This window comes from Anas platyrhynchos, chromosome 4 (genome assembly GCF_047663525.1).
Source record: "Anas platyrhynchos isolate ZD024472 breed Pekin duck chromosome 4, IASCAAS_PekinDuck_T2T, whole genome shotgun sequence".
Classification (NCBI taxonomy): Eukaryota; Metazoa; Chordata; class Aves; order Anseriformes; family Anatidae; genus Anas; species Anas platyrhynchos.
Genome location: NC_092590.1, coordinates 32,347,406 through 32,357,876, shown reverse-complemented (window position 1 = coordinate 32,357,876; position 10,471 = coordinate 32,347,406). Strand labels below are relative to the sequence as shown.

At 34.6% G+C, this 10,471-nt stretch overlaps 1 long non-coding RNA gene across 3 annotated transcripts in view; it reads left to right on the top strand.

The window, feature by feature from the left end:
• The first annotated feature begins 395 nt into the window (after positions 1–395).
• LOC106016067 (uncharacterized) overlaps positions 396–10,471 on the top strand; it is a 58,965-nt gene continuing 48,889 nt past the window's right edge. For all 3 annotated transcript variants that reach the window (XR_002400657.4, XR_001188498.5, XR_005265743.2), the window contains exon 1: positions 396–528. This is a non-coding gene — a long non-coding RNA (uncharacterized lncRNA). The remainder of the gene's footprint in view (positions 529–10,471) is intronic.

Sequence of the window (10,471 nt, the reverse complement as noted above, 5' to 3'; positions counted from 1 at the left end):
ATGACTATCACTTGAGAAACTCTATCTAATATGTGTTTTCCACACAGGATGGACACACCAGAAGTAGCCACACAATCCTTGACACAGCACTGCTGGTACAGTCCTGCTAGGTGTGACTGGGGGGGGTTCATGATACGGTTTCAGGTCAGCACTGTAATATCTCCTTGGTTAGAAGGAATCCAGCAACCACTGATCATGGAGCAGGAACATTATTGTTCTTTTTAAATAAAAGAGAAGAAAGAAATGAGTGTAGACCTTCAATAAGCTCTGGGCAGAAATCAAAATGGGCAGAAGCATCTTGCTTTAGTTAGATGCAGGCATGGGTTCATAATTTCCCATTGGCTTGCTCTTGATTGCTTTCTCCTCACCAGCTGGGCCATTAGGATTATCCTCAGCAGGTGGCTAATTTCTTTCCATGCTGTCTATAGGAAGCCAGGTGGGCCTTTGTGTTTTCTGGATTAGGAGCAACTGACACGCTCTTGGTTTCATAGCTGTGAGCAGTGCTTCAAAGGTATAATTCTGCAGAAGGTAAGGGTGTTTTTGAAAAGGGAATCTGAAGAGGTTGGTGAAATAAATGCAAAGCAACCATTTGAATAACATGTGATGCTGCACATCTTTCAAAGACCTGTGGAGAACGCCAGTGTTGAGGTTATCAGTCTGCTGCTTCCACACGCTGAGAGTGTCTTTAAATTCCAGTGACAAAAAGTGAAATAGATACTGCAGCTTCTCTAAAGCTAGCACTTCTTTAAAAAATAAGAAGAAGGAAAAAAAAAAAAAAAAAAAGAGAGAGAGAGAATTATGAGATAGCTAATGTCTCATGTTCTGCATACTGTGTGATCAGACAGGTGTTTTGTGCAGAATCCTCAAGGAATGTCTGCATCAATATAAACAGGAAGGAGTTTCCAGTTCATGAATCACTAGATTGTCAGCAATCCATTACAATTTGTCACAGACATCATAGAGCAAAACTGAAGTACTGCCCTCAATTTTATACCCCTGTGACTGGAAAGAAAAAAAAAAAAAAAAAAGAAAATCCCAGGGATTTGTAATTTGGGTGACTCTAGATCCATGGCAATCTTATTATCTACCATTATTGCTGTGAACATTTTGGACGCTTTTTCTTAATGGACTTTGCAACGGGATTTAGTGATTAACCCTGTAACATTTTCCTAATAACTACTGTCTCCTGTCAGGGACAAAATATGATAGTTTTGAATATCAAGCAATTGCCTTATTCGTGGAGTAAATATAGGATAATGTCACTATACAGAAAGATTTATGAGTTAATCCCTGTATAGTTATAGATAAAGTAGCCCTTAGGCTGCTGTACACACTGCATATAGTGTCTACTATATCCACACTGTATATAGTAGATATAGTAGAGAGTTGGGCATTACTTTAGTAGTGACAGTATGAGTCAGGGGACACTTATGTGCCATGCACCTCTCATCATGCTCATGCAAAAATTCCATGAACACTCAGTAGATATTGGTGGTAAAAGTTGAGATAGCCAACATAATTACATATCCTTACTCCCTGTAGCTCACAAGAGCAGAAGACTTGCTGAATGCCCATGTGAGCCATAGAAAACAGCATTCTTCAACAGTGCTGAATATTGATGTAGAAAGAGTAGGTATTTTTCTATCTTGGCAGTTGTTCACTTGCCTGAGAATTTTATCAGCAGCAGAATTATTTGAACAAGTTTTGAGGCAGTTATACTTGACTTTCATTTATTGTTAAATATGTGGCTATTTTAAAGTTCTTTTTGGTTTAGTATTCTTTTATTCCCTTCCAAAAGCCTCTAGCTTCAGTCTGGTGTTAGTAATTTGGTAAACTTCCCCTTACTTTAATGATAACACTTTTGTAATCATTTTGTATGGGTTGTTAGTACTATGAGCTAAATATATATGCTTCTTTCAAATGAGGTCTAATTCCTGAATAAATTGTATATAGTGAATTTCAGTGCTGATCTTGGACCTTATTTGCTTTGGTGTAGTAGAATTTTTCTTTTGACTGTTCCAGCTGTCACCACTTTGCAGGCATCGTTCAACGCAGACAGTGTGAGCAAAAACTATTTCTATCATTTTTGCAGAAAATATTTTTGACTTTGTGAAATTCTAAAATTTCATTTCATTACTTTGAAAGCTAAGATTTAGCATAGTGAACATCAGGCAATCTGTAGTACTTAATCTACCAGCTCAGCAGAACACCAAATTAATTCAAATTTGAAAAGGACTCTCCATCTGTAGCAAAAGCATGTTCTCAATTACATATTGAATTAAATAAGAGATAGGAATATTTCTGAAAGCTTGAAATTTATGGTTTCATTAGACTGAAAAATTAAACCTAAAAATGTGTGAAAATCCACATTAATCATTTAGTTTTAGCACATAAATGCAAATGGCTTGGAACCTAGTTTCGTTTCAGACTGTAAGTAGTAATTACCCAGTGATACCTCATGAGCTTCATTAGAACCCTGCTTTTAATAAAAGTGGGGAACACTAGGGATCTGCACAAATAAGAGGATTATGGTATTTAATCAGCACGAAGTGGTAATGATAAAACTTCATTAGATTGCATTTCCAAACATGAAATCAAGAAAGATGATATAAGTGGGTTAAAAGTTCATTTTAAAGTTTTTTATTTGACGAATTTTCTTTTCTTCTGTTCATGAACTCTTTGATTTGTATGAATTAGTTTTGATTCTTGAAAAAATCGTATTCAATAGTTAGTAGATGGACAATTCTTTCTGCCAAACTGTTTGTTCTTATACAATAACAGTCTAGAATTATTTTTAATTATTATTTATAATTTTCATTAGAATTTTAGTATTAATTGTCCACAATTTGGAATATTTAATGACTGCTTTCATCAAAAAGTTGTTTCTGGTCCATTGCTGACCTATGGATTGTCCATAAGATGTAAGTTCATGTACAACCATATATACATGAGAATATTCGGCATAAAGATCCAGAAATATCTTTCTTTGTACAGCCTTATGAACTATAACTATATACAGAATTTCATATAACAAAAGAGTAGCAAATATAATTTATGGAAGGGAGATGGATTTTTCTTAATCTTTGATTACCATCCTAAGAGTTAGCTGGGCAAATATAACTTTTAACATCTGGATTTTAATTTCCCTTTTTCATATGTTCAAGAAAAGATATAAAATTTCAGATGAAACATTTATCCTATAATATCATATTGACTTTGTTGTTGTTTAGCATGTATTCATATTATCGTAGCGTATATGTGAGAACATTATGGGAGGAAAACACAGTGACACAAATACCCACAGAACATCATAATTTACCTTACAGATTTAATCTTCTATTGAAAGCCCAAATAGAAGAAAATATTTCTCAAATGTAATGACTTAAATAGAGTAGTAGAGTACTGATACACTTATACAGGGGAATTCTATCTTCTTTGAAGTATGTGCTTCTAACTTATTCAGCTATTTCATGGGGTTGCTGCAACTTGTAGACAATGATTCTCTCTTACTATATGTCTGTATTTAAAATAATAGCAAAGAAAACTGAGAGGTAATGCTTTAATTATTTTTCACATTGGTTCTCATGCAGCCTATTTTAGATTTTATTTCAATATAGGAATAACAACTATTAATCTGGGAGGAAATATTGGTGTATGGCGGTGGAAAAAAGTAATACAGAAGTCTCCCTTTATAGGCATTTTACATTGATTTGTATTAGTTTATACATTTGATAGTATCAGATGCACTATTCAGAATATCATGATCTACTGTGAGTTTTTACTTAACGTATCATTAAGGTAGAACAAATGTACATTTGGTATTCCTAAAAGTCATCAAAGCATTAACCCTTTATTTTTCATTCTTTGTTTTATGCCCTCATCATGTTCTTGTAATTTCTCTTTTCATTTATAATCTAAAACTTTAATAGTGTCTCATTCCATTGCTTTGACTCTTGGCCTTACCTCATCTTGTTATATCCTCACCACTGCAGCTTGTGACCCTGTGAAGTGTATACGTAGACCAAGTACTACCTTTCTAGACTTCTCTTCCTATTCATACACAGTTCAAATACTGAACACTAAATATTCAGTTCTTTTTAGCTAGTCATGAAGAACTCGCTGTACAAATTGGAAGGTTAACTAAAAAGGGTGCTTAAACAGTTTGGGTTTCTATGCCCAACTGCGTAAATAGCCTATATAAGATGCACTTCAAAAGATGCATGTGACTTTCGCACTTCTGCAGTTGCATTTTGGATTGCCCCAGATATCCAGTCATATGACATTCATCCTACTCATCTCTGTATGAGATTGATACTTAAGGAATGAGTTAGAAGAAAAAGATTTTGATATGACTTCTTTCAAGCACAGAAGCTTTATAATTCAGGATTCCTACATAATAATGAAAGTCAAACATGACTCTTGGGGATTTTTTTTTTCCTGGTTGGGTAGCGGGAATTTTGTATGATTTCATATAATTTTCTCATTAAAAGCCATAATAATGAGTCATTCTGTCATTGTATCCAATATGTAATCTAGATGTTTGCATCATTGCTGTTTACAGCAATGATGTTTATAACTCCAATGATTTTTAAGTTCTTCATTGATTCCTCTTTTGTACCAAGATTTTAACTGGTTTTGGTGTTCTGAAATTCCTGTTTTTTCTCTTACATAGCATAAGAATACTTTGACTGTTGATCTTAATCAATGTAATCAATTTCAAACTTACTACTTCACCCAGCACTCATTGCACCATGCAGTTACAGCCTTAACAAAGCATTAGTGCTGCTGTTTTTCTCATTAAATTTTCCTAAAGGACATTTTAGAACCCATATATTTTCTACATCACTGTTGGTGCTTCATTACAATAAAAAAGCACCTTTACTCTGCTATAGTTTTTCTTTCTAACTCACTCTGTAGGGGTTCTTGTCAACATTTTTTTTTCACAAAAAACATCAGATACCTTTCTGTCCTATTAAATTTATGCACAAATTTCTCAGAATGATGTTAAATGTAGCTATTAAATTCTTCATACCTGGGACTGAAAAAAAGTCATATTAAGGTCAAACATGCTTAGATCTGTGTTCTCATCCAATGACCTCAGAGGGTAAGATATTTAAATATAATACAATAGCAAATAGATATCAGAACTTCTGGAACAAGGAGAGTGCATGCATATAATTTTTCAAATGTTTCAATCATTTATAAAATCTCCAAGTTCAGATGATATATATATATATATATTTATATATATATATATATATATATGTACGTATATAAATATGTTGGTCTCAAATTAATTTTGGTTACCTTGAAACCTTATCTGATTTAATCAAATGCTTGCAACAAGCAGCCCTTAGCAAGTTGGAAGTCTCATTCTGGCACAAAATGATTCCCATGTCTTTATTTTTGTGATATTACTTGGGGTTGTAGAACAATTCAAGAACATTTATTGCAGCAGGGGTTTGTAGGGCTGTCCCTGAAATTTCAACTTGTCCATCATAAGAATTTTTGCTGCCTAAGAAGCAGTGCCTCCAGGCTGCTCAAACAAGTACAGCTGTTTCATTTTCCAGCCATATGTCTAGACTGAAATATAAAAATAATATATCACTTACAGCATCTGTGACATTTAGTACCACAGGTACTAATGATAGATGTCAGAGGTGTTAATGATAGATGGTTATATACAATAAAATCAGAGCTTAACATCTTTCGCTTTATTTATAAATGACTAATAAGTCAAAACCTTTATTGTTGGCAATCATGTAATAAAATTTATTATTTTATTTTGGCAATGACTACTCTTGTCACATTTGAAGTGTGAATATTCAGAACATACATATATAATACATAGGACTGACCCTTGAGCACTGTAAAAAACAAAAAATCTAAATTCATTTAATAATTCCCAACAAATAAATCATTAAAAATAAAATATAAATACTTCTTTATCTAGTGGCACAGTTGAGTGTTATCTAGAATGAACACAGCTGATCTTCTACAGTCTACAGATGCAGCTACTAGCTATTCTCAAACTCACAGTCTTTCTGAGTTTGAAATAAGTTTTGTTGGTTTAGATGCAGCTCAGATGGCTGAAAATGTTAGTTCATAGCTTCTCCCAGTATGTCATCACCTCTAAGAGTTATCACCACTTCTGTTTGCCAACCTAAGCACACTCAGTCATCACCAACCTGCTACTGTAAAATTATCTGGCTTAGAAAAAAAAACTACTATTATCTTATGCTAATGTGGAGTGCCAATATCTAGGTTAAGCGAACAGACATTATAGGAAGAATCTAATAGATATTAATAGGAAGGAAAGGGTGATGTGAAGCAAAGAACAGTATTGGCTTTACCTAGGACAGTTATAGCCAAAAAATGCATGTCAGACATCTTAAGACCCCAAAGACATTCTTATATTCTAATATTCTCTGTATTTAACTGCAGTAATGTTAGCTGGACCATGAGATGCCAGATTAATAAAATAATCCATGATTTTGCATAAGATTTATTTTATTATTCTTTATTCACATGAAATTTGGTGTTACAAAAGAAAAAGTTATTTGAATGTGTTCAGTCTGAATGGCCAACATATCTGATCAAAATGATATAGCTGTTTTGGATGATTACTAAGAATACCACAGAGATGGAGGATGTATATGCACAAATTTGATGCTTGAAGTTTGTAATAGTTCATACATGATTTTAGACAGGAATTGAAATTGAAATGAGTTTTCTTATACCACTTAAGTAATATAAATCTGTTGAAGCTCTGGGCTATTCTCTGGTAGATATTTGTCTCTTTAATGATAAATTTCCAGAGTTGAGAAACTGTACCAAATTTATACTATTTTTATAGTGTGAATCCATTGTTTTTGGAGCTCATTTAACCCTATCAATTTAACTGATGTTACAAGTGCAGTAATATCTTGCAGTGGTATAAGCACACTGATGATTGAGTCCCACGTGAGTACTGATGAAGTGGAAGAGTAGTAGAAGTTTAAATCAAAGAAGATTTAAACCTTTAATTCTTCTGAATTACCAGTTTCACTTAAAAGAATTTTAGTCCAGATTGGAAATCATTTTGGAAAAATCTAATTCTATATGCTGAACAGTTAAAATTGCAACCAGTCTAATATTACCAGTTTTTTATCACAAATTAATTCAGTACAATATCATTGGTTTTTATTCCACTATGTGTGGCAATTGAATTCTAACAGCTGCACAAAGTGTTTAAGCAGTACCTTAAGGTGAAAACTCTTGTGATTAATTGTTTCCAGAACCACCCTTAACATAATAAATATGTAAATATTGGATAGTTTTTCAATATGTCTGCCTTTATTTGATAATACCAAAAATAATAAGGTAAATTACCGATCAGCTTAAATATACATTAATAGAAAACAAGCAAGTTATGCTTTCATTTGGAAAAGGCATTGCAATTAAAAACAGGCAGCTGTTGCAGAAACCTTAAGGTTTAATAGGGAGAGCTATAAATCATGATTTATAGCGAATGAATGCAATTTCTTAAAATGGATCAAGCTTGAATTAAACCTGCTCCAAAAATGCACTTTATAAGGTTTTTTATCTAGCTCTATATGATCCGCAAAATGTCACTTGAATGGTAGCCAGGGATGTAATTTGTACTTCCCATGAGAAAACAGAAACAAAGTTAAAGCTAAAGAGAGTATAAAGCACATTGCACATTCCAGTCATCAATTCTTTCTCGTAACATCTCTACAAAGTCCCTTTTTACTGCAGTTATTTTTTTAATACCAGCATTGGACATTTCATGGTATCTCTGGGGTCTTTGAACTTCATGGGATCATATATCTAAGGAGCAGTTTTCTACCACAGACTAGTAAAAGAATTGGGAGCAGCATTATTTCAGAGATGATTTTCAGAGTGGGAATGTATGTGAAGGTATAGAGAAATGTTTATGGGGAGGAAAGCATTCAGCTTTTCTGCGTAGGTCTAAATTGGCAGTCACAGGTGTAGGAGAGTTTTGGATAGTTAACTATTTTGTAACATGACTGCAGCTATGAATACATTAATTTTCCATATGCACAAATTATGTGAGGATTATATGACAGATCATCAATATATGAACTTGCCCCATAGCAAATGAAAGTTCAATTGTCAATGAAATAACCTGGGACAGTCTTGGACAATAACATTCTAACTTCTTTGTGAAACCGTAGAACTGTAACTCCTGAGAGGTTTTAACCTCTCCATGCATTCAGCATCCTGTCAAATGGCAGCTTCAGTTCTGGAGGGCCCAAGATATGAAGTCTTCAACACTTCTGTGTTCTGCCTCCTTGCTAGAATGAGAAGGATATTTAGTAGTTCTGCAGAGTTATATTTTTTTTTATGTAAGCTGGAAATGATGGCCACCAGCAGAAGAGACAGGGATGGTACCTGGAGTTTCTCAGTTACTGGTGGCTTCATGCAAGGTAAGCTATTGCTCAGGAAACTAAGTTACACAAGCAAGAATATATCCATGTTATTGGCCTCTGTAGCTTTAATCAAAGCCAATCTGTATTTAATTTTCAGTGCTGGTTGTCTCTGTCAAAATCTGAACAGGGTTACTGTGGGATACATCTCTATGCTGATAGCCATGCAGTGTTGCCACTGGTGTTACAGACAGGAGTGCAAGGCAGATGGGTGCTGTCATTTTCTCAGAGCTATTAGCAATTCATGAATTGAGAACACACAGAAAATAACCCTAAATATGTTAAGAAATGGAAATGTTAGAAAACAGGAAATGATTAAAACCACCACCAACAAAACACCCAACCAGAGATAAAAAACAGGGACCGTCTTTTGAGTAACATGCTCACTTTCTCAATCCACTTTAATAGCCTATTAAGGCCTGTAAATCAACAACACAGTAGGAGAGAGAGACACACTTTTTAAAATTTAGTTACACTTGATTTGAACTGTAGTATACCGTAAAACAGATAAATCCAGAAATGTTACAGGTTTAATCCTCATTATCTGAGTTGCAAAATGATAAACATGGAAAGATGCTTTGTAACTACTAAATAATTTTAGGAAATTGAAACATTCTGATTATCTGTAGAAAAGGGTGTTTTGTTAACTGATCAAATGAAAATTTGAGACTTGAGAAATGATTGTCAGTTCCAAGTTTGAACGAATGCACATATTCTATATATAGAAAAGAGAAATAGCTCAATGTTTGTTTTACTTCTGTATAAAACTAACACTGAAATCATGCTTTGCATGAATTTGTGCCATGTGTTTTGACTTTCTTGCAGTTTGAGGGAAAAACAACCCAATCTACTGCTAATTAAAATAAATATTTAATTACTAATCTGGATAACAGGGACACACATGCACTCATTCTTTAAAAAAAAAACCCTTCCTCCTCCTCCTACCCTTTTCCCAAGCTCAAATTCCCAGGCTTACTTTTCTGCCACTTCCCCAGCTGGTTGCAGGGTTTGGGATTATGGTCAGTACATAGTGGTTTCTCTCTACTGCTCTTTCCTCTTCACATTTTCTGCTCCAACCTTGGGTCTCCAAAAGCTGTAGGAGACATCTACTCTGACACAGAGCTGGAGCCTGAGCTCCTTCTCCTCCTGTGGCCTTGGTTTCCTCTGCTGTTTCTTGCTCTTCTTGTTCCCTCCTCTTCTCCTTCTGGCATTTTATGCCCTTTCTTAAATGTGTCTTCACAGAGGTATCACCAGCTTCACTGATGGGCTCAATTGTGCCCTGTGGTGGACCCCTTGCAGAGCTGATGGGACCAGGCTGTGTCCAGCATGGGGGCAGACCTGGCCTCCTCCCACAGAGGCCACCCCTGCAGTTGCCCCAGCTACCACAGTCTTGCCACCTGCACTCAAAAACACATGTATCATGAAAAAAGCTCTGAAAATTTTTGATTTTAGTCTATGTTACAATTGGAAAATTTTGTAAAATTTTAAATGTATGGAAAATCCAGTTCCCTTTCAAATTTTTTGCCTCTTTCTGGCATACACAGTGGGTGATCACTTGCTCTGTATTGAATGTGAAAATCTGAAACTGCAAAACCTGGATTGGTTAAAAACCAAATGACATAACTAAAAATATAGCCATGTGGCTGAGCCTTTGTTTTCAAAAAACATCATCTCTAATTCCTTAGCACTGCTATAATTCACTGTCATCTTCCCTCTCCCCACCAAAGTCATTCCGAAATCTAATCGATTAAGAAAGCGTGTATCACCTCTGGAAAACTTAACCTTAAAGCTTCTAATTTTCAATAGCTGAGTTGCAATTAACCAATTACTTTTATTGTTTAGTGCTCAGACTTTTAACAGCCTTTAAAAATGCTGCTATAAACATCAGTTGTTTATGATCCTGCAATTGTAAGACACAATGCTATTTGCATCTTGGCAGGTATTTCATCTCTGGTGGCTGAGAAATACATCGTATATCTCTGCTTGAAAGCTCTTCAGCAGTATTCCATATTTCCTGTCAT